Source organism: Narcine bancroftii, chromosome 3 (assembly GCF_036971445.1).
Source record: "Narcine bancroftii isolate sNarBan1 chromosome 3, sNarBan1.hap1, whole genome shotgun sequence".
Classification (NCBI taxonomy): domain Eukaryota; kingdom Metazoa; phylum Chordata; class Chondrichthyes; order Torpediniformes; family Narcinidae; genus Narcine; species Narcine bancroftii.
This window is the reverse complement of record NC_091471.1, coordinates 143,602,902-143,627,929: the sequence shown is the minus strand read 5'-3', so window position 1 is coordinate 143,627,929 and position 25,028 is coordinate 143,602,902. Positions and strand designations below refer to the sequence as shown.

Below are 25,028 nucleotides of genomic sequence, written 5' to 3'. Positions count from 1 at the left end.
TTAGATCAGATGTCTGACTTGTTTATTCAAGAACTTCCCAGTTATTAGTTTTGAAAAATTCCTTTGAAGCCTTAGCTTCAATGTTTGAGATCATTGTCTTGATGTAGGATAAAGCATCATTCAAAGAGTTTGGAGGCATTTGCTCAAACATGAGCAGATAAGATTCTTGTATGCACCTGAGAACTGCTACTGTCATCATCATTTACATCATAAATAATAAATGCGCCAGTACTTGTGGCAGCCATATGTGCCCAGGCCATAACATCCCAACCACCATTGTTCACAAGGCCTTTTATTGTGCAATGCTGCCTTGAAGGTGGCTCAATGAAAAAAAAGTTGAATTTACCTTTTTATGGAGACCTTCAAGGCTGATTGGTCCAGCATTGCTTTCCCACTTTATATTGAGACCTGTCTTTAGGAGCTGAGGGAGGCGGGGCGAGTGGTGCAGTACCAACACCCGACACCGTGACATCATCCATACGTGCCGGCAAGTGAAAAATTAATATAAACATTCCCTCCTACCAAAAAGAACAAAATTCTTACCTACTGAAGTTAAACGGGTACTTTATAAAAAATAAATCTATAATAATATATATTAAATTAAGTATCTGACCACACTGAGTGCTTTAAAATTTGCACTCTTGGGTCGCGGGCTGACAACATCGTCATGATGTCATCAGCCTGCCCCTTTGCAGCTGCTTTCAGTGGCATTGCCTTCATGGAGGAGGGGAAGCAAGTCGCTCCACCTCTGAGCCTACCCCCCAGGGGGATCAGAGTTCACCTCCTGAATCCACCCTCAGACCTTTCAACAAGGTAAGCGAAGCAATATAAAGTTGGAGAATATCTGCCTTTAAATTTGATTTTTTTTAAAAAAACTATTAAAAAGGCCTACAGAAGAGGTGGCATGCTTTGGATCTTGGGCAGTTCCTTTCTGCCTCCATACTTAGGTCTTGTCATCACTCTGATACAGGTTAATCTTGGTCTCATCTATCCACAAGACTTTTATCCAGAATTCCGCAGGCTCTTTTAAATGCACCTTTGAAAACTGTGATCTGGCCATCTTGTTTCCATAGCTAATTAGTGGTTTGCATCTTGCAATGTACCCTCTGTTTTTCTGCTTATGAAGTCTTCTGCAGACAGTAGTCAGTGACACATCCACACCTCCACCTGAAGAATGTTTCTGATCTTCCGCACAGGTGTTTGGGGATTTTTCTTCACCGTTATGTGAATTCTTCTGGTATCAGCATTGGAGGTCTTCCTTGGCCTACTAGTCCTTATGAGCTCACCAGTACACTCTTCTTCTTAATGATGTTCCAAACAGTTGATTTTGGTTATCTAAGGTTTGGGCAATGTCTCTTACTGTTTATTCTGGTTTTTCAGCCTCATAATGACTTCTTTGACTTTCATTGGGACAATCCTGGTCCTCATGTTGAAAAATGACAATTGCAGACTCCGAAGGTGATCAAAGGCTTCAAAGGAAGCCTTGTTCTCTTATACCTGCATCACTGAAGCAATTAAACATGCCTGAGTACTCACAAATACCTGTGAAGCCAAATCTCCAAAACATTATGGTGTCCTGAAAAAGGAGAACTCTGTATAAAAAGTGCCATAATTTCTACATGGTCAAACCAAAATGTACACAAATAAATGAATAAAATCTGGAATCTGCTCTTTAATCACATGTAAACTGTTTGATTGCAAATTAAAAACTGTGGAGCACAGGGGCAAATAAAGGTAAAAAGTGTGTTTTCCCAATCATTATGGAGGGCGCTATATATCTGGATACAAGACCAATAACTTAATTTACTCTACCCAAGCCTGTTCTTTTACTAGTGACCTTTTTTATGATCCATCACTGTAGGACAAACTAATACACAAGTAGAATCTACTGCATTGTCTCTTGAGGATTTTTCTAGTGATTAGTGTCCACGCTGCTGAAGATCCAACTGCGCTGGGTAGGTCACGTCTCCAGAATGGAGGACCATCGCCTTCCCAAGATCGTGTTATATGGCGAGCTCTCCACTGGCCACCGAGACAGAGGTGCACCAAAGAAGAGGTACAAGGACTGCCTAAAGAAATCTCTTGGTGCCTGCCCCATTGACCACCGCCAGTGGGCTGATCTCGCCTCAAACCGTGCATCTTGGCGCCTCACAGTTCGGCGGGCAGCAACCTCCTTTGAAGAAGACCGCAGAGCCCACCTCACTGACAAAAGGCAAAGGAGGAAAAACCCAACACCCAACCCCAACCCACCAATTTTCCCCTGCAACTGCTGCAACCGTGTCTGCCTGTCCCGCATCGGACTTGTCAGCCACAAACGAGCCTGCAGCTGACGTGGACATTTACCCCTCCATAAATCTTCGTCTGCGAAGCCAAGCCAAAGAAGTGTATGATTTGTGTACTCATCATTTACAATGCAGAGTGAGCAATTGAGTAACTTATGCACCTTCCATTCAAAATGCTAAATAGATCACAAAATGGAAATAAGCTGCTTTTATATAAATTCCATGTCCGAATTTAATGAATAGCTGGGTTGTAGACAACTGAAGCACAAAAACACCACACAGGTTTTCTCTGTTCTGCCCGCTATTAACAGTGCAAAGTGATCTGTAACTACACTGATGAAGTTGAATCCACAATTTAAAAAAAATGTTCTGCAACTCTGGCTGGGAGTAGAGAAAACTCTAAATTTGCGCATTACGTTTTATCACAAAGTGATAGAATTCTTTTGCTATTAAAGTTTGCAAATGAAGCACATTCCCTTTTTTTTAATTAAAGACAGCCTATATTTAACATTGCTCAATGTATAATCCTTGAAATTGCAGGTATTTCAACTTCATACAATCTCCCATCACACTTTATCGATTTACTCCAATTAAAATGTGACCAATCATAATGTGTGGCGGGGGATTTAACAAATTCTCAGACAATAAAATAGCTAAGAAACTCACAGAGAAATTTTCAAACAAAAATGGCTTGTCCATGAATATCTAAGAAAAACAGAAAAAGTAAAGTAATTTAATTGCCGAAGTACTTAATAAGCAAATTCATGCCCACTCCTTTATTCCTCTGCATACCAAGTTAGTTAAAGAGCATCATATTAAAGGAGAGGGGGGTGCTCAAAGCAGGAGCAATGGGTTATGAAAACCATATCATATTTAAATCAACTTCTAAATTGTATGAAAATAATTTCATTACTTTCAAGGGAGGGATCACATACACAGAGGTTTTGTCCTGCGCTTCGGTGTCCTTTGTAAGCATGTTTGTACCTACAGTTCTCAGGTATCTGTGTTGTGTGAACTTCCCCAGGATTCATTATCATGACTCAGTGTAACTACATTTATACTTCCCTCCGGTCGTAACATAATTAACGAACTTTTGCTTGAAAAATTGCAATGGGACCTTCATTATCTTTTTTTAAAAAGGAAAGCAAAATACACTTTATTAAATCAAAGAAAAACCTGAATCTAAAGAGAGAGAAATAATATTTACTCTTAAATACTTAAAGTCAATGGCTCATATCTTGATGGTGAATTAATGGTGAGTTTACAATATATCATGCTGAAAAAACATTTACATAATTATTAATCAAATACCAACCAATTGTGCATTTCATCATGGATCAGTCTTTCATTTATTGACATGGCCAACTTGATCGAGCCTCTGTAACTAGATCCTGATCTTCCTAATAGAATGACTGCACTCTATCCAGGTCAGTAGCAGAACATAGAGCACCATAACACTGAGCATTTGCACACATTAGGGTTATGTGCTCAGCCCACTCCTGTTCACACTACACACCATGAATGCATCGCCAGATTCAACTCCAATAGTGTCATCACGTTTGCAGATGACGCAACAGTAGTTGGCCTCATCAGCATCAATGATGAATCACATTATGAAAAAGAGGTGGAAAATTCTCATGAAATGGTGTGAGTGTAACAACCTGAGTCTCAACATGGACAAGATGAAGGAGATGATTGTTGATTTCACGAGGACCAAGAACGACCATCCTCCACCGCACATCAATTACTCTGTAGTGGAGAGAGTGGAGGGGATCAAGTTCTTTGCAATTCACTTAACTAGCAACCTATCATGGACACACAACATCTCCTCACTTGTCAAGAAGATGCAATGGTGACCATAATTCCTGAGACGACTGAAGTAGGCAAGACTACCAGCCAACTTTATCGAGAGCATCCTGGCCAGCCGGATCACAGTGTGGTGCGTTTGCTGCAGAGAAATTGATTCACAGGACCATAAGAGTGGCAGAGAGGATCACTGGAGTATTTCCCCCCCCCCCATCCCCCCTATTCAACGTGATCTACAGGGATCAATGGATCATTGTCTGAAGAGGGTGTGCAAAATCATTGAGGACCCCTTCCACCCTGCACACAGCATCTTTCAGCTGCTCCCATGAGGAAAGAGTTAAGAAGTATCAGAGCCAGTGCCACCAGGCTGATAAACAGCTTCTTCCCATGGGCCGTGAAATGCTAAACAATGAAAGTTAATGCTCTCACTAACCATTCAAGATTCTATCTATCTATATAAATATAGAAATAGATATAAATATAATGCATATGTATTGTTTGTCTCTATGTGTGTGATGTCCGGTTGTATGTCTGCATGTTTTACACCAAGGATCAGAGAAAGCTGTTTCATTGGGTTGTATTTGCAATCAGATGACAATAAACTTGAGTTGATTTGAAGCCCCTATTCCAAAATGTTGGACACCTCAAACTCAAATAATTTAAGAGAAATTCTGCCTGAGATCTGTTACATCACAGCTTTCTTATCGAGTGAATTATGTTCATTCAACTAAGCATATTTTTAAAATTTATGATGAAGGATGAAAGCAGAGCTAGCTAAAGTGAATTAGCAACAAGGTTAGGTCAGACAGTCAAGATGCAGTGGTAGGCATACAGAATAGATGGAATAGATATATTCTAATGAGACCTAAAACAAGTTAAAGGTAGTAGCAAGCTTAAAGAAAAAGCGTAGCAAAGGCAGAAGCCAGAAAATTTGACTGAAAATTAAAAAAACAAAAAATAATGATAAAAAGATTAATAAGAGAAAAGCCAGAAATGTAAAAACAAATGACAAAAGTTTCTGTAGGATCAAAGTGAGAGTTGGTCTTATAGAAAATGAAGCTAGGTAAAAAAAAATAATGGAAAGTAAGATGTGGTGGTGCGCTGTTAGCCAGAATCAGACACACACAAGGTAAAGACTGTATAACAGGCTTTAATTCACTAAGACTTCCACAGAGCCATGCTGGTTGTAGCTGCAGCAACTCTGAGTGAGGCCTCGGGAGGCCGGCACAGGCTTATATCCCGGAAGGTGATTGACACCCGACCGGGTGGGGCTTGATCCATTCAGGCCGACTGATTGACAGCCGGCCAGGTGTTGTCCTGTCCCCTTACACTCCTGCAGGTACAGAGGTTGCCCCCTGCAGTAGGCTGGTGGTGTACCACCACAGATCTCAAACGAACACTTTGCATCAGCCTTCACTACGTAAAGTCTCTTTCTGGTTGGCAAAATATGATGAATGGTGCATGACTGAGATTGGTCTTGGACCATCAATATTTTACAATTTGTATAAGAAATTTACCGATGACAAAGGATAAAGATGCTAAATTTACTTCTGATACAAATACTTTGGAAACTAAGTTATAAAGAGGACATAATGAGTCTAAAAAGGGATTGGGATTGTGCAAATATTTGCAAATGGTTTACAATATTGGAAAATCCATTTTGGCAAGATAATAAATATGATCTAAATGTTGTGAGATTACAATGTTATGAGATGCAAAGGGCATTGGGTGCCCTCGGTGCATGATTCAAAGAAGTCATTTATGCAGCCTGGGAAAGTATTTTAAAAAAGCCATCAGAATAATATGATATATTGTTGGGGGAAATGAAAACAAACACATTATCACCCAGATCATTGATATAGATGATAAACAACAATGGTCCCAGCACCAATCCCTGAGGCACATGACAGGTCACAAGACTCCACTCTGAGAAGTAATCATCCACTACTAGGCTCTTGCTTCTCCTGCAAAGCCAATGTTCAATCCAGTTTACTTCCTCACCATGAATACCAAGTATCTGAATGTTCCTGACTAAACTCCCATGTGGGAACTTGACAAAGGTCTTACTAAAGTCCAAGATGACAACATCCACAGCCTTTCCTTCATAAACTTTCCTGGTAACCTCCTCAGAAAATTCTCTAAGATAGGTGAGGTACAAGCTACTGTGTGCAAAGCCATGTTGTCTATCCCTGATTAATTGCTGACTATCCAAATACTTACAACACCTTCCAATATTTACCGACAATTGACGTTGGGCTCACTGGCCCATAATTTCCAGAACTATTTTTTAAACAACGGAACAACATGAGATACCCTCCAATCCTCCAGCACCTCACCTGTGGCTAAGGACGTTTTAATTATTTCCAGCAGAGCTCCTAAAATTTCAATAGTAGCCTCCTCAAGGACCAAGGAAATATTTTGTCAGATCCTAGAGATTTATCCGCCATTATTTGCTTTGAGACATCAAATATCTCCTCCTCTTTGATTTGTATTGGTTCCATGACTTCCCTGGACACTGCCAGTTTCCTGAGTAAATAATGATGCACAAAACCCATTTAAGATCTCCCCTATCTCTTTTAACTCCAAACATAGATGATAATTCTAATGTTCAAGGGGACCAATTTTGTTCCTTCCTATCCTTTTGCTCTTAATATATTTGTAGAAACCCTTAGGACTTCCCTTCACATTGTCTGCCAAAGCAACCTCATCTTCTTTTTGGCTTCCTGATTTCTTTCTTGAGATTTTTCTTGCATTTTTTATACTCATCAAGTACCTTATTTGCTCCATGTGGCCTATATCTGCTATACACCTCTCTCTCTTCTTCTGAACCTGATTCCTAATATACCTCAAAAACCAAGGTTTCCTATGCCTGTTAACTTTGCCCTTATTCCTGGTAGGAACATGCAAACTCTGTAATTTTGTCTTTGAAGGTCTTCCACTTACCTTACACATCCTTGCCAGAAAAAAACTGCTCCAAACCACACATTCTAGATCCTTTCAAGTTCCACAAAATTGGCATTTCTACAATTTAGAAACTCAGCCCAAGGCCCAGACCTATCTTTCTCCATAATTAACTTGAAACTAATAGCATTATGATCACTGGACCCAAAATGTTCCCCTACACATACTTCTGTCACCTGTCCTGTCTCGTTCCCTAATAGGAGATCTAGTATTTAACTCTTTCTAGTTAGTACCTCTTTATATTTATTTAGAAACTTTCCTGAACACATTTTACAAACTCCAAGCCATCCAGCTCTTTTATAGTATTGGAATCCCAATCAATATGTGGAAAGTTAATATCTCCTCCTATTACAACTTTCTGTTTCCTGCAGCATCTGTTATCTCTCTACAGATTTGTTCTTCCAATTCTCGCTATTGGGTAGTCTATAATACCCCATTAGTATGGCCATACCTTTCCTGTTCGTCAGCTCCACCCATTTTTCTTCAGTAGATGAGGCCACCTGTCTGATGAGTGTAATGATAATGATCATGTTTGCATTGCTACTAGTAATGTCTTAAGGTTCATAGTTCCTGTTTGATTATTCTTGGCTGCCAGCAGTGAGCTCACACAGACAGAGAGACTGCTGTATGAGATATCTGTAATGGAGGTCGGCATACCTTATGGTGGCTGGTTACAACAACTTTAAAGTAAAGAACCTTTTCCTTTATCCATGTGTTGTCCAAGAACTCACATATATGAATACAAGATGAAACATTGTGTCAGAAGTGGGATGAAGGAAATTAAAATGAAATACTTTAAAAGGAAAAATCTAAAGTTAGCAACTGATCAGTGAAAGTCACTCTCCACAAATTAGCAAGAAAAAGAGAAGCTAATAAAGTGAAAAATGGAGGGATTACACCCACCAGCAAAACTTCAGTTAACAGGTAATGTGGCTGAAAATTGAATAGATTCAAACAGCATTTTGGATTGTACTTAGCACAGTCGGAGCTGATGGGAAAAGTGATAAAGTAAAAGCATCAGTTTATAAGGTGTATAATAACTTCATATTTGCTGCTGAAGGAGACAAAATTAAATTGGAAAAAAATAATGGAACATTTTGAGGCATACTGCATACCTAAATGTAATGTGACATTCAAGAGGGACAGATTTTTCATGTGCGTACTGAAAATGGAAGAAAGTGTTGATCAGTATATGACTAAATTGAGAAACAGAAGCAAAATGTGTAAATTTGGTGGACTGACCAACTCGCTGATAAAAGATGTGTGTGGTATTCCAGGTGATAGTCTAAGGGAAAGACTGCTAAGAGAGCAAAATCTAAATCTGGAAAAAGCCATAGCACTCCGTAGGGCTACAGAAACTGTAAAAGTGCAGGCAAAAGAGCCGTTCAATGAAACTAGCCACAACGTGGATGCAGTGAGCAAGAACAGACATAAGCCATTTAACAAAAAGAGCACCGAAGTGGAAAGAGAGGAGTGGCCAGTGAACAAAAATGAAAGGGACAATCGAAAACCATGTCGTCAATGTGGTAAACAACACCTATCAAAATAATGTCCAGCATATGGTAAAACATGCAATATGTGCAAAAAAAAGCAACTATTATGCCTGTTGCTGTACAATGAGCCATTTCAGGGTCTAGGCTGCCTTCCAGGAGAACACATGATCAGAGTGGATAAATGTGTACCACCGATAATACATCCATGCAGAAAAGTTCCATTTGCATTTCAAAAACAACTAAAGGCAGAGTGGGAAAAGATGAAAAGCCTGAATGTGATTCAGAAGACAGCTGAGCCAATGGAGTAGATGAGTTCACTCGTCATTGTGGACAAAAAGAATGAAAAGCTTAGAATTTTCCAGGCTCCAAGAGATCTAAACACAACAATAAAGAGAGAACACTTTAGCATCCAATGCGTGAAGAAATCATGTCACAGCTTGCAAATGCAAAGTTTTTCAGCAAGTTAGATGCATCATCAGGATTTTAGCAGTTGAAATTGGATGAAGCAAATTCGAGACTGTGCACATTCAATAGTTCATTTGGCAGATACAGATTCCTAAGGTTACCATTCGGAATTGTCTCAGCTCCTGAAATGTATCACAAAACTATCCTGGACGGAGATGATACCTCAATGGATGACATCATAGTATGGGGAACCATGAGAATCGAGCATGATGAGAGACTAAGGAAAGTGCTGGAAGCAACAAGGAAAGCAAACCTGAAGTTAAATGCCAGCTTGGGGTGACTCAACTAACATTTGAGGGAGATATTATTGGCAGTGAGGGCATCAGACCAGATCCAAGAAAGGTGTCTACCCTTGGGAACATGCCAAGGCCACAATGCAATAAGGATGTACAGAGGTTTAATGGAATGGTCAACTATATGGGTAAATTCATATCCAACCTCTCAGAAAAGATGACTCCATTGAGAGACTAACAGAAAAGAACATTGAATGGGAGTGGGATCATGACCATGAAAAGTCATGGAGGGATCTAAAGAAACTGCTCACAGAGGAACCAGTTCTGAGGTTTTACGGCCTGTTGAGACCCATCAAGATATCAGAAGCATCACATAGTGGGCTTGGTACAGTTCTTCTGCAAAAATATGATGACTGGCAACCCATTGCGTATGTATCAAGCTTGATGACAGACACAGAGATACGTTCAAATTGGAAAGGAGCTGCTCAGTATCACATACACCTGTGAAAGATTTCATCAGTTTGTGTCAGGACAAGCAATCAGTGTAGAGACTGACCATAAACCCTTGATTGCATTGTTCCAAAAGCCATTAAAGGAATGTCCACTTAGAATACAAAGAATGATGATGAGGTTGGAATGCTATACATTGAATGTGGCGTACACTCCGGGTAAGCTAATGTACACTGCCGACACGTTGTCTAGAGCTGTGGACACGAGGAAGCCTGCAAACACCAAAATGGATGAAGACATGAATGCATTTGCGGACATGATCACAAATCCACTGCCCATATCAGATGCAAAAAATGGACCTCATAAAGTCAGATACAAAGAAAGATGAAGCACTGAGACAACTGAGAAAAAACATCTTGGACAGATGGCACAACATGAAGCAGGACTGCTCACCTGACATTGCAGTGTACTGGAACTGCAGGGCAGAACCCCAAAGAGTCTGAGAAAAGAGATGCTAAAAAGAATCTATGGAGGACATCTCAGAATCAAAAGGTGTAAGAAAAGAGCACAAGAGGTGATATACTGGCCAAGAAACACCAATGATATAACAAATGTAGTTTCAAACTGTAAAATATGCTGGAAATATCAAGCAAACAATCCTGCAGAACCCCTAAAGCCATGCCCAGCACCATAAAGACCTTACCAGAAGGTAGGCACTGACCTATTCAAATGTCAAGGGAAGGACTATCTTGTAGTCACAAACTATTACTCCCTGTATCCTGAGGTGTGTAAACTGAACACCACCACTGCAGATGCTGTAATAACAGGTATGAAAGCCATATTCTCCAGACATGGAGTGGTATGCAAGGTCTTCACAGATAATGGACCACAGTTTTGCAATTCAAAGTTCCAACATTTTGCCAAAGAGTGGGACTTGGTTCTCATTTTCCACAGTCCAATGGTCTAGTGGAAAAATCTGCACAGACAGTAAAAAGACTGATGTACAAGGCGAAAGACAGTGGAACAGACTTCTACCAGAGCATGCTAGTATACTGCACAATGCCTCTCAAGTGTGGTTTTTCACCAGCACAACTCCTTATGGGATGTAGGCTATGATCAAACTTACCCATTCAGGAGAACCTCCTAAAAATAAAAGAGGGGGAGAAAGTGAGGAAATTCAAAGAACAACAGAAGAAAATGCAGAAGTATTACTTTGACACAGGAACAGAAAACCTAGAGGAACTCCACACTGGTGACCAAGTAAGGCTAAATGACAAAACGAGGTTATGGACTCAGAAGGGAACTGTCCTTAGTGAAGTCCTACCAAGATCATACACCATTCAGACAGATGAAGGTGCTGTTCTGCAAAGAAATGGTCGAGATCTTCAAATGGGACCAGCCACAGTAGATGGAAAGATGGATATTGTTGAACATCCTGAATACACAGCTAAGAAGATATCATCTGAGACAACATCTCAGATTCAAGGACAATCAAACAGGAGATCGTCAAGACATGTGAATCCTCCTAAGAGACTCATTGTGCAAATTTAAAAACTCCTGTTATAGAATGAAGTAGTGCTATGTTATTCGCTCTTCAAGTTTTAGTGTATGTAAATGTGAACACACAAACAACTTCAAAAAATGTTAATAATGTTGATAATAATGAAAATGTAAGTTCTTGGTGTTAAAGTGAAAATTGCAGCGAAATACAAAGAAAATGTTAGTTAAAAGAAAGCTACTTTTGTTTTAAGGAATGGAGATGTAATGATAGTGAACATGTTTGCATGGCTACTAGCAATGTCTTAAGGATCTTAGTTCCTGTTTGATAATACTTGGCTGCCATCAGGGAGCTCACACAGATGGAGAGACTGCTGTATGAGAGATCTGTAATGGAGGTCGGCAAGCTTCATGATTGCGGCTTACAACAATTTTAAAGTAAAGAACCTTTTCCTTCATCCATGTGTTGTCTAAGAACTCATACATATGAATACAAGATAAAACAATGAGCAATACCACTCAACAATGGAAGCCAGGAACATTGTGCTGCCAGTCCAGCCCCTCCTGCAACCAAGTTTCCACTAGTGCCCACAATGTCATAATTCCACATGCCAATGCATGCTCAAAGCTTATCTGCCTTTCCTACAATACCTCTTGCATTAAAATAGATGCATCTGAGAAAATTCCCACCATGTACAACATGTTGATTTCTGATGTTAGATGTAATCTTCACTTCATCTTTTTCCTCTTCCACTTCCCTATTTGCTGTAACTCTCGGGTTCCTATCCCCCTGCAAATCTAATTTAAATCCCAGGAGCAAATCTTAACGCCAGTATATTAGTCCCCTTCCAGTTTCCAGTTCAGATGCAAACAGTCCTGTCGCAACAGGTCCTATCTTCCCTGGAAGACAGCCCAATGATTCAGAAATCTGAATCCATCCCTCCCGCACCATGTCTTATGCCATGTTAAGCTGCATATCCTCCTATTTCTACTCTCACTAGCACATGGCAAAGAAGCAATCCTGAAATCACAATCCTTGAGGTCCTGTCCTCCAACTTAGCACCTAACTTCCTGAACTTTCTTTGCAGGACCCCAACACCCTTCCTGCCAAAGTCAATGATTCCTATGTCATTGGTTTATCTGAGATACGTTGTACCCTAGAATGAGGGAGTCATCAAACCATTCAGGATTCTCGATCTCTTCCATAGAACCTCTTAACTGTCCCTATAACTATGGAATTACCTATTCCTACAGCTTGCCTCTTCTCCTCCCTTCCCTTTTTAACCATAGGACCAAACTCTGAGTCAGGAACCTGATCGCTGTGGCTTGTCCTTAGTAGGTGATCTCCCAGAACAGTACCAAAATGGTATACATGTAATTGAGGGGAATGGCCACAGGGGTGCCTTGCACTGACTGCCTGTTCCCTTCCCTGACCTGACTATCACTCCTGCTACCTCCAGGGTGTGATAGCATCCCTGTAACTCCTGTCCATCACCTTCTCAGCCTCCTGAATGATCAGGAGTTCATCCAACTCCAGCTCCATTTTCCTAACTCGTTTTGTAAGGAGCTGCAGCTGGATACACCACGCAGATGAAGTCATCAGGGACACGACTGGCTTCCCTGACTACCCACATTCTGCTAGGGAGAATTTCCCTCCCTTGCCTGTATTCCCACTGTCAATGACTCAAGGAAAAAATATATAAGATAAATAAAACCTGCTCATACCTGTGCCTACCTGCTGAATCCTTTTAGTTCCTTGGACAGGGTGGCCCTTATTTCAACTCCTGCACCATCACCTCAGCTTCTTTTCATCGAAGTCTCTTGAGCCAAAGCCTTACCACTCTGACTCAGAGCACTCTGTGGATGACTGCTCCCTTGATGTCCACTTTGCTGCATAGTTCCTCACTTTTATAATGATGCTCGACTTCTTTTTTTAATCTTTGCTACCACTGCTCAGTTTACCTGACCTCAATTGCACCTCTAAATGTTGTCTTTAGTGTCATGTTCTTAAGGCATGAGCTCTATGGGTACTTACCAAAGCTTATTAGCATCGAATTGATTACATTAATATAGGGAGACTTTTATGAGCAGTGAACTGTCAATTCCAAGAAATGTCCTGATAGTAAAGGCGGAGCAATTCTCCTCCTTCTCTGGCTCAGATTTAGAACCTCTTATAAAAGGGATCAAGGGCTTAAATTGGCCAAATATGTTTGTTTCAGGGTTCAGTGTTTCACAAAACCATTTGACTCCTGGTCTTATGACCAGAAACAGACACTTTGCCCCATTGATCCATACCAACCTTACGCACTCATCATTTCTTTTTAATCTTTTTTATTGGTTTTTATAAGAAATACAATACAATGAAGAAAAGGGAACAAAACTGAAAATACTATATACAGCTGAGCACCTTATCCTGAGGGTTACATATACGTTGTAGTTTTTGGTTCCTACTGTAAATTTTAAAAAAAGTTAAGACTATATGTCATCTGGAAGAGTAAATACATCTAATCACATTAAAAACATTTACATCATAGGAAAATAAGACACAAAAGATCACCATGTATTTTCAAATTTCGCTGATGAATCAAATACATGATCTCTAATTTTTTTCTGATCTTAGATAAGATATGATATGGGAAAACCATTGAAACACCATTGGAGATCTAGAGTCTTTCCATTTGAATAGGATGGCTCTTCTAGGCAACAATGTAGAGAAGGCCATGACCCTTTGAACAGGTACAGAAAGACTCCCTGTTTCTGGGTGAATAAACCTGAATGAAAAGAGCAGTTATTGAATTGGGTTATAGCTCCAGCTGGAGTATAGTTGAAAAGATATTAAACATTTCTTTCCAATAGTTTTCCAAGGATGAACAAGACCATATTATCTGTGTCAATGTAGCAATTTCAGATTTGTATCTGATACAAATAGAGTTAATATTAGAAAAAATACTAGGCAATTTAACTTTGGACATGTGAACACAATGCACCACAACATACCAATCTAAGCTAAACCCATTTGCCTGGATTAAGTCTGTATCCTTCTCTGCCTTGTCTAATTATGGTTTTTTTCTAAATTTCTCTTTGACCATGATTTTATCTAACTCCACTACCTTCTTGGGCAGTAGTTCTAGATACAAATCATTCTTTCCCCTCAAATCTTCTTTTAAAGCTCCTTATTCACCTTAAAACCATGGCCTCTTGGTTTTGATACCCCTTCCAAGGGGAAAAAAAATTATGCCTATCTACCCCATCAACACCTCTTAATTTTATATACCTCTACCATTAACTCCTCAGTCTCCTTCACTCTAGTCAAAATGTACCCAGTCTATTAAATCTCTCCAATAACTAAAGTATACTGACTGTTATATACTGATGAAAACTTGGACTATTTTATGCTGGAGCATGAACACTAACACTGTAAGAGCGCATCACACTTGAGAGAGGTGCATTCGTGGTGAGATACATTGTATCTATACGCAACCCAGTAGCTGAATGTGAGTAAAGAAATGTGCTGTTAAACTTACAAGGCTTACAAGTGTTTATTAAGAGCTCCGATGGTACAACCTGGACACAACACTGATTAGTTGCATTACGATCCAGTTTGGAAACTTAAATGCTCAGGAATGCAAAACGCTTCTGAAAGTGGCAAACCTAACAAAGTCAAAAAAGCATCAACCTTCTGTCCATTGAAAACACCTGTGAGGCACAGCCTCAAGAAGGCAGATAACCACATAAAGGATCCCCATCAGCCTGGTCACAGGCAGAAGGCACAGAAATCAGAAATCTAGCACCTCTCAGTTCAAGGACATTTTTTCATGACAGTTACCAGGCTTTTGAAACTCCCTATAGTACCCTAACCATAAACTACTTCAGGTCAAACAAAAGATCTGTCTGCATTATAGAAATGCCACTTTTTTTCTTGCACTAACTGCAAATATGAATATTTATTATTCTATCCTTTTATATTTATGAACTCTTTTTCTGTCTTGGCATATTGTAGCAATTTAATTGATACTATTGTAATTGATGTATTTTATGTCAAGTTTATTGTGATCTGATTGCCCAAGTCTTTCTTTGGCTTGGCTTCACAGACGAAGATTTATGGAGGGGTAAATGTCCACGTCAGCTGCAGGCTCGTTTGTGGCTGACAAGTCCGATGCGGGACAGGCAGACACGGTTGCAGCGGTTGCCCAAGTATAACCTGATGAAACAGCATTCTCCAGTCCTCGGTGCAAAAATGCTGATACACAACCAGACCTAGTACACATACAGGGAAAGAATACATATGCAGGACAGTATTTTATCTATAAAAATAAATAAATATTATTTTGCACAAATTAGACTCTTGGATTTATGCACCTGTTTGGCTGCAGCTAGTAAGAACTTTGGTGCATCTATACTTTGCTCTGTGTATATGACAATAAATTGTGATCAAATCCTCCAGTTCATCCTTTCACTGGATTGGCAGGCATCAATCATTGAACAAGCCCATGTTCTGCAGTATTACCAAGTTTGCTTGGTATATAGTATTAGATATTTTAAAGTAAATTCTGATGTGTTAAATGCTTTGAAATATTTCTGAGAAACAGAGCAAGATGGTATTTCTATTTTATATCACCAGGCCATTATACAAAACTGGTGCATTAAATGCTATGCTTCTGAAGAAAAATGCAAATGCTCTGATCCACATATTGTGTAGTTATGGTTCTTATTAAGAAAAGTTTTGTATGGTTATTAACTTAGGTTTCACTGGAAATGACTGAAAAAGCTTGTGACCAAATCTACTTCCTTAATGAAGTAGAATTAGATTAAAGGTAATAAAATGCTACAATATCACAGGGAGAATTCCCAGGGTGAGTACTAGATGGCTGAAGTCAAGTCCGTGCACAATGGGATGTACAAAAGCTTGAAGTCGGAGGATTGCCAGTCTATTGAAGTTTTAGTTAGAGATGGGGAAAGGAAAGTACATAGACAAATTTAAATTCTAGGAAGAATATTTTAAAGTCAAGATATTTGTTTCTGGAAAACAACTTTAAGCCAGCAAACACAGAGGTCATGAGTGAAGAGTGAATTGTTCGTGGCATGCATTACATTTTGCAGGGTACCAATGCACTTATTGCTCATACACATATGAGGAACAAAGTCAACACAAGAAATCTGCTGACACCATGAAACCATCAAGGAATAAACTAAATTACATTGAGCGAATAGACTGAGCAATGATAACTGAGAGTCATGACTTGTATTAAGAATATTTTTATTAAAATTATTTTTCTTTTCATGTTCAACAATAGGTTCACCATATCTATAACACACCAGAACAAGGACTGCAAAATGGATTCTGCAAGTACAAAATGTGCTTTGATATTGTCGACACCAAATTGCAAAAAGTAAAATTCTTTGTAAATCAATAGAAATAATAAAGCACAGTGATTCTATTTAATTGGGGTTATAGTTCCAAAGTCTACAGCTGCAGAACAAGTGCAGGTCACTGATGCAGCCACCTTTGTGGAAACTGCCAAGGATGTGGCTTATTAGAATGAAATAGAGAGATAGATTTAAAATACTAATGAACTAATGCCAGTGGTATGATCTAAAACACATTAATATTTCAGAAGGAAGAATTGCAAATAGGCTAAGATTGAATTTAGATGTAAATATCAATTCATTCAATCCACAGCCATTATGGAAATTACCATATTTGATGGCATATAAGACCCACAGGCATATAAGTTCCCCCATTCCAGCAGGGAATATTAATTTTTTTAGTGTATTTATGGGTAAGCATTTAAAACATGCAACTAGGTCAACAGTAAAAATCTTTTAAAAAAATAATACTGCTGTAATTTACAAGAGATAACAAAAGCAATTCCACTATAGCAGAAAACGTTTTATCAAAACAACCTGCCAGTAGTGTGACAGACTATATAGAGTATATAGATATGTTTTTGGGAGATAAATTGGGAAAGGTTTGTTAGAGTAGGTCACATACAAATATTTTAAAACAGATCTTATTTGAAATACTGGAGCTCTGTCCCATGCTATACATATCAGCTACACAGCTTTTGCAAAAGCTTTGCTCAAGACACCTCACTAATGAATTGTTGTTTACAAAAGGCAACAGATGAAAGAGGTTGTCAGAGCCCCAGACAGTCTGAAGGAGAATTTGTTGTTCTAAGAGAGTCATGTGGTCTTGCAAGCAGAGTCAAACAGGTTTTCTCTGTGTGTGTATGTGAGAGAGACAGACAGACAGACAGACAGACAGAGATCACTTGTACAGTGTGTTACAGCCAGCAGAAGTAGCTGGGACTGGAACAGGACAAGATGGCAAGCTAGTGGAAAGCCTTTTTGATGACGGCCTGGTCAAAGCCCTTGTGGTTCATGTAAGAGGAGAGGACTGGCTGTCTAATGTTTCACTTGGAATAAGAGAAATGAAAAGGAACTCTGTGTTAACCTGAAAGAAAGAGGTTATCATCTAGAGAATCCTGACGGGGCACGTTTCGTTAGCAAGACAATGAAGTGACTGATGGAAGTACACCAGTTGTGGGTGTTCTGGAACAACAAATCTCTCTCTGAAAACCAACAAGAACCTTCCTGAGCAGTAACCATTTACCCTTTAAACACCAAAGCCTGGTGAACTTTATAAATATTACATTCTGTCACAGTATAAGAATTGCCTGCAACCAGTGAATTTGGAAGAATGAGAAGTGAGATTAGACTGTGAACCAAAGAACTTTTCTGAACTTACACACACACACACATTACATACGTGTGCGCTTAGAATTAGGAGGGGGTTAAGTTAGGTTAGTTAAGTCAATAGTGATAAGTTAAAGTGTGATTCTGTTTTCATGTTTAAAGATCATTAAAAGCAACTTTTGTTTAAGTAACTATTTGTCTTGGTGAATATCTATTGCTGCTGGGTTTTGGGGTCCTCTGAACTCGTAACAGTAGAGATAAAAGATAAGATACAATCATTTCAGTTCTTACATTTTCCCAAGATTTTTTCACCCACTCACACACCTGTGGAATGGTGGGACGTTTCACTCTTCCTGTTGTCTTCATAATCTGCTGGCATTTTCTGAACAATGGATCTTTTTGTATGCATTGATAAACCCTGTCTTTTCATGAACTGGTAACACCAACCTTATGTTCCTTCAAAACCCCGATTCACCTGTTCTTCTCCTAATCTCCTGGCCTCATTAATTATCATTTTGGAAGAAATGCATTTCCCTGAATTCCGCTCATTTATCACCCAGTTTTTTAACTCCTCCTCAAGTTCTGACCAATGTGGGGCTGGACAACGAAGCTTATATTTACATTTTTAAGCAGTTTATAGCTGTTGTTCTTGCATTCTCCATTCTCGTATCATTTTTGCTGTCGGCCGTAGCCAAAAAACTCTTGCTAGCTGTTGTGGGCTCAGAGGACCCCAAAGTCCAGCATCAACAGAAATTCACCAAGATAAATGGTTACTTAAACAAAAGTTGCTTTTAATTATCTTTAAACATGAAAACAGGATCAAACTCTAACTTATTACTATTAACTTACCTAACTTAACCCCCTTCTATTCTAATTGCACATGTATGTAATGGGTGCACAAGTTCAGTAAAGTTCTTTGATTCACAGTCCAATCTCACTTCTCACTTCTCCAAGTTCACCCGTATCAGGCAATTCGTATACTATGCATAGAATTTAACATTTATGAATCATCACCAGGCTTTGGTGCTTGAAAGGTAAATGGTTACTGCTCAGGAAGGTTCTTGTTGGTTTTAAGAGATAGATTTGCTGCTCATTGGAGATCAACAACTGATTTCTTCTGATCAGTCACTTCAGTGTCTTTGCTGAAGAAACTTGCCCTATCAGGGTTTTCCAGATGATAACCTTTTCCTTTCAGGTCACCACAGAGTTCATTTTTGTTCCCCTTATTTCAAGTGAAACATTATACAGCCAGCCATCTCCTCTTGTATGGACCACAAGGACTTTGACCAGGCTGAACTAAGAACTCATAACCCGTCTTTAACCCGTCATCAACATGCCAGCTTGTAACCTGGAAATTAGAAGATAGCCTGAGAATACAGCAATGGTACATAGAAATGAATAAATGTATTCTATTGGAAAAAATAACATATAATTTAAGAAATAACATCACAGTATTCGAACAAATTTGGGAACCGTACATGGAACACAACAGTCCTACTGCAGACCTCCACCGCCTAAAATGACAGAAGGAGAAGAAGACTAAATGAACTGACCCAGTATGTAAAAGTAGAAGACACAAATTTCTTGGTTATTTTCATTGTTTAATGGGTTTAATGTATCATATATGTTGAAAGTTGAGTGGGTGGGAGGGAAGGGAAAGGAGGAGGGAGGGAAGGGAGGGGGGAAAAGGGGAGAAAATGATTCTGTGTATATTCAAGAGGGAAATGTTTGTGTGTATTTTGGTTAGTATGGTTCATATGTGAAAAAAAAAATGCCAGCTTGTCATGCTCCAGTCCCAGCTGTCGCTGTTGAACTGTAGAACTGAATTAACCTCCCCCCCTCCCCCCGTCACTCAGACAAAACCACATGATCCTCTTAGAACAGCATTCTGCACTCAGACAAACTATGGCTCCGGACCTAATCGTCTGAGTTCGTTCACCTGTTGCTTTCCAAAACAATAATCCATTACTCCACAGCATGTCCAAATAACACCTACTTCTGAAGTCCTTATAGGCATTCTTCAAAGGCACTCGGAGCCTGGCTTGAGCAGAGCACTGACATTTTAAATGAAATCTGTTTTGAAGTGCTTGTATGTCACCTATACTAAAAAAAACCCTCCCACAATTTATCTCCTTTAAAACATATCTATATAAAATATAAAATATAACATAATCTGTCAGATACAAGTCTATTACCATACTCCTTAGCATCGTTTACCACTTTTAGTTTGTTTCCAATAGTGGAGCTTAAGCGCATTCCTCCTGTACCCATCATGAGGGTAGAATATTCCACTGCTATCACCATGCATTTGTATTTCTGTTGTTGTTATGGACAATACTCGTTGTTCTAGGATACCCTTATTGTAATATACACAAAATGTCAATTGCTCGTGAACATGAGGAGGAGTTTTTGGTGCTCAACGATAGATGGCAGTGATGTCAGTGATGGCAGTGATGGCAGTGATGGCAGTGTTGTCAGTGATGGCAGTGATGGCAGTGATGGCAGTGATGGCAGTGATGGCAGTGATGGCAGTGTTGTCAGTGTTGTCAGTGTTGGCAGTGATGGCAGTGATGGCAGTGATGGCAGTGATGGCAGTGTTGTCAGTGTTGTCAGTGTTGTCAGTGATGGCAGTGATGGCAGTGTTGTCAGTGTTGTCAGTGTTGGCAGTGATGGCAGTGATGGCAGTGATGGCAGTGATGGCAGTGATGGCAGTGTTGTCAGTGTTGGCAGTGATGGCAGTGATGGCAGTGATGGCAGTGATGGCAGTGATGGCAGTGTTGTCAGTGTTGGCAGTGATGGCAGTGATGGCAGTGATGGCAGTGATGGCAGTGATGGCAGTGTTGGCAGTGATGGCAGTGATGGCAGTGATGGCAGTGATGGCAGTGATGGCAGTGTTGTCAGTGTTGTCAGTGTTGTCAGTGATGGCAGTGATGGCAGTGTTGTCAGTGTTGTCAGTGTTGGCAGTGATGGCAGTGATGGCAGTGATGGCAGTGATGGCAGTGATGGCAGTGTTGTCAGTGTTGTCAGTGTTGGCAGTGATGGCAGTGATGGCAGTGATGGCAGTGATGGCAGTGATGGCAGTGATGGCAGTGATGGCAGTGTTGTCAGTGATGGCAGTGATGGCAGTGTTGTCAGTGTTGTCAGTGTTGTCAGTGATGGCAGTGATGGCAGTGTTGTCAGTGTTGTCAGTGTTGGCAGTGATGGCAGTGATGGCAGTGATGGCAGTGATGGCAGTGTTGTCAGTGTTGTCAGTGTTGTCAGTGATGGAAGTGATGGCAGTGTTGTCAGTGTTGGCAGTGATGGCAGTGATGGCAGTGATGGCAGTGATGGCAGTGTTGTCAGTGATGGCAGTGTTGTCAGTGTTGTCAGTGTTGTCAGTGATGGCAGTGATGGCAGTGTTGTCAGTGTTGGCAGTGTTGGCAGTGATGGCAGTGATGGCAGTGATGGCAGTGTTGTCAGTGATGGCAGTGTTGTCAGTGTTGTCAGTGTTGTCAGTGATGGCAGTGATGGCAGTGATGGCAGTGTTGTCAGTGTTGGCAGTGTTGGCAGTGATGGCAGTGATGGCAGTGATGGCAGTGATGGCAGTGTTGTCAGTGATGGCAGTGATGGCAGTGATGGCAGTGTTGTCAGTGATGGCAGTGATGGCAGTGTTGTCAGTGTTGTCAGTGTTGGCAGTGATGGCAGTGATGGCAGTGATGGCAGTGATGGCAGTGATGGCAGTGTTGTCAGTGATGGCAGTGTTGTCAGTGATGGCAGTGATGGCAGTGTTGTCAGTGATGGCAGTGTTGTCAGTGATGGCAGTGATGGCAGTGATGGCAGTGATGGCAGTGTTGTCTGTGATGGCAGTGATGGCAGTGATGGCAGTGATAGAAGTGATGGAAGTGATGGAAGTGATGGCAGTGATGGCAGTGATGGCAGTGATGGCAGTGTTGGCAGTGATGGCAGTGATAGAAGTGATAGAAGTGATGTCAGTGATGGCAGTGATGGCAGTGATAGAAGTGATAGAAGTGATGTCAGTGATGGCAGTGATGGCAGTGTTGTCAGTGTTGTCAGTGTTGACAGTGATGGCAGTGATGGCAGTGTTGTCAGTGTTGTCAGTGTTGTCAGTGATGGCAGTGATGGCAGTGTTGTCAGTGTTGTCAGTGTTGGCAGTGATGGCAGTGATGGCAGTGATGGCAGTGATGGCAGTGATGGCAGTGTTGTCAGTGATGGCAGTGATGGCAGTGTTGTCAGTGTTGTCAGTGTTGGCAGTGATGGCAGTGATGGCAGTGATGGCAGTGTTGTCAGTGATGGCAGTGTTGTCAGTGTTGTCAGTGTTGTCAGTGATGGCAGTGATGGCAGTGTTGTCAGTGTTGTCAGTGTTGGCAGTGATGGCAGTGATGGCAGTGATAGCAGTGATGGCAGTGTTGTCAGTGATGGCAGTGATGGCAGTGATGGCAGTGATGGCAGTGTTGTCAGTGATGGCAGTGATGGCAGTGTTGTCAGTGTTGTCAGTGTTGGCAGTGATGGCAGTGATAGCAGTGATGGCAGTGATGGCAGTGATGGCAGTGTTGTCAGTGATGGCAGTGTTGTCAGTGATGGCAGTGATGGCAGTGTTGTCAGTGATGGCAGCGTTGTCAGTGATGGCAGTGATGGCAGTGATGGCAGTGATGGCAGTGATGGCAGTGTTGTCAGTGTTGTCAGTGTTGTCAGTGTTGTCAGTGATGGCAGTGATGGCAGTGTTGTCAGTGTTGTCAGTGATGGCAGTGATGGCAGTGTTGTCAGTGTTGTCAGTGTTGTCAGTGATGGCAGTGATGGCAGTGATGGCAGTGATGGCAGTGATGGCAGAGTTGTCAGTGATGGAAGTGATGGCAGTGTTGTCAGTGATGGCAGTGATGGCAGTGTTTTCAGTGATGGCAGTGAAGGCAGTGATGGCAGTGAAGGCAGTCATGGCAGTGAAGGCAGTGATGGCAGTGATGGCAGTGATGGCAGTGATGGCAGTGATGGCAGTGTTGTCAATGATGGCAGTGATGGCAGTGATGGCAGTGATGGCAGTCATGGCAGTGATGGCAGTCATGGCAGTGATGGCAGTGATGGCAGTGATGGCAGTCATGGCAGTGAAGGCAGTGAAGGCAGCGATGATAGTGATGTCCGTGATGGCAGTGATGGCAGTGATGTCAGAGATGGCAGTGATGGCAGTGATGGCAGTGATGGCAGTGTTGTCAGTGATTGCAGTGTTGTCAGTGATGGCAGTGTTGTCAGTGATGGCAGTGATGGCAGTGATGGCAGTGTTGTCAGTGTTGTCAGTGTTGTCAGTGTTGTCAGTGATGGCAGTGATGGCAGTGTTGTCAGTGTTGTCAGTGATGGCAGTGATGGCAGTGTTGTCAGTGTTGTCAGTGTTGTCAGTGATGGCAGTGATGGCAGTGATGGCAGTGATGGCAGTGATGGCAGTGTTGTCAGTGATGGAAGTGATGGCAGTGTTGTCAGTGATGGCAGTGATGGCAGTGTTTTCAGTGATGGCAGTGAAGGCAGTGATGGCAGTGAAGGCAGTGATGGCAGTGAAGGCAGTGATGGCAGTGAAGGCAGTGATGGCAGTGATGGCAGTGATGGCAGTGATGGCAGTGATGGCAGTGTTGTCAATGATGGCAGTGATGGCAGTGATGGCAGTGATGGCAGTCATGGCAGTGATGGCAGTCATGGCAGTGATGGCAGTGATGGCAGTGATGGCAGTCATGGCAGTGAAGGCAGTGAAGGCAGCGATGATAGTGATGTCCGTGATGGCAGTGATGGCAGTGATGTCAGAGATGGCAGTGATGGCAATGATGGCAGTGATGGCAGTGTTGTCAGTGATTGCAGTGTTGTCAGTGATGGCAGTGTTGTCAGTGATGGCAGTGTTGTCAGTGATGGCAGTGTTGTCAGTGTTGTCAGTGATGGCAGTGTTGTCAGTGATGGCAGTGTTGTCAGTGATGGCAGTCATGGCAGTGATGGCAGTCATGGCAGTGATGGCAGTCATGGCAGTATTGTCAGTGATGGCAGTGATGGCAGTGATGGCAGTGATGGCAGTGATGGCAGTGATGGCAGTGTTGTCAGTGATGGAAGTGATGGCAGTGTTGTCAGTGATAGCAGTGATGGCAGTGTTGTCAGTGATGGCAGTGAAGGCAGTGATGGCAGTGATGGCAGTGATGGCAGTGATGGCAGTGATGGCAGTGTTGTCAGTGTTGTCAGTGTTGTCAGTGTTGTCAGTGATGGCAGTGTTGTCAGTGTTGTCAGTGTTGGCAGTGATGGCAGTGATGGCAGTGATGGCAGTGATGGCAGTGTTGTCAGTGATGGCAGTGATGGCAGTGATGGCAGTGATGGCAGTGTTGTCAGTGATGGCAGTGATGGCAGTGTTGTCAGTGTTGTCAGTGTTGGCAGTGATGGCAGTGATGGCAGTGATGGCAGTGATGGCAGTGATGGCAGTGTTGTCAGTGATGGCAGTGTTGTCAGTGATGGCAGTGATGGCAGTGTTGTCAGTGATGGCAGTGTTGTCAGTGATGGCAGTGATGGCAGTGATGGCAGTGATGGCAGTGATGGCAGTGTTGTCTGTGATGGCAGTGATGGCAGTGATGGCAGTGATGGCAGTGATGGCAGTGTTGTCAGTGATGGAAGTGATGGAAGTGATGGCAGTGATGGCAGTGATGGCAGTGTTGTCAGTGTTGTCAGTGTTGTCAGTGTTGTCAGTGTTGTCAGTGATGGCAGTGATGGCAGTGTTGGCAGTGTTGTCAGTGTTGTCAGTGATGGCAGTGATGGCAGTGATGGCAGTGATGGCAGTGATGGCAGTGATGGCAGTGTTGTCAGTGATGGAAGTGATGGCAGTGTTGTCAGTGATGGCAGTGATGGCAGTGTTTTCAGTGATGGCAGTGAAGGCAGTGATGGCAGTGAAGGCAGTGATGGCAGTGAAGGCAGTGAAGGCAGTGTTGTCAATGATGGCAGTGATGGCAGTGATGTCAGTGATGGCAGTGATGGCAGTGTTGTCAATGATGGCAGTGATGGCAGTGATGGCAGTGATGGCAGTCATGGCAGTGATGGCAGTCATGGCAGTGATGGCAGTGATGGCAGTGATGGCAGTGAAGGCAGTGAAGGCAGCGATGATAGTGATGTCCGTGATGGCAGTGATGGCAGTGATG

At 41.6% G+C, this 25,028-nt stretch overlaps 1 protein-coding gene across 7 annotated transcripts in view; it reads right to left on the bottom strand.

Annotated features, from left to right (window-relative positions):
* LOC138757652 (alpha-1,3-mannosyl-glycoprotein 4-beta-N-acetylglucosaminyltransferase B-like) overlaps nt 1-25,028 on the bottom strand; it is a 180,493-nt gene that overhangs the window by 134,308 nt on the left and 21,157 nt on the right. The window contains exon 1 of one of the 7 annotated variants that reach the window (XM_069925323.1): nt 2,949-2,978. The exons of the other annotated variants lie outside the window; for them this stretch is intronic. The gene's annotated coding sequence lies outside the window, so the exon portion shown is untranslated. Of the gene's footprint in view, nt 1-2,948; nt 2,979-25,028 lie in introns of those variants that run through there. 7 annotated transcript variants of the gene reach the window in all.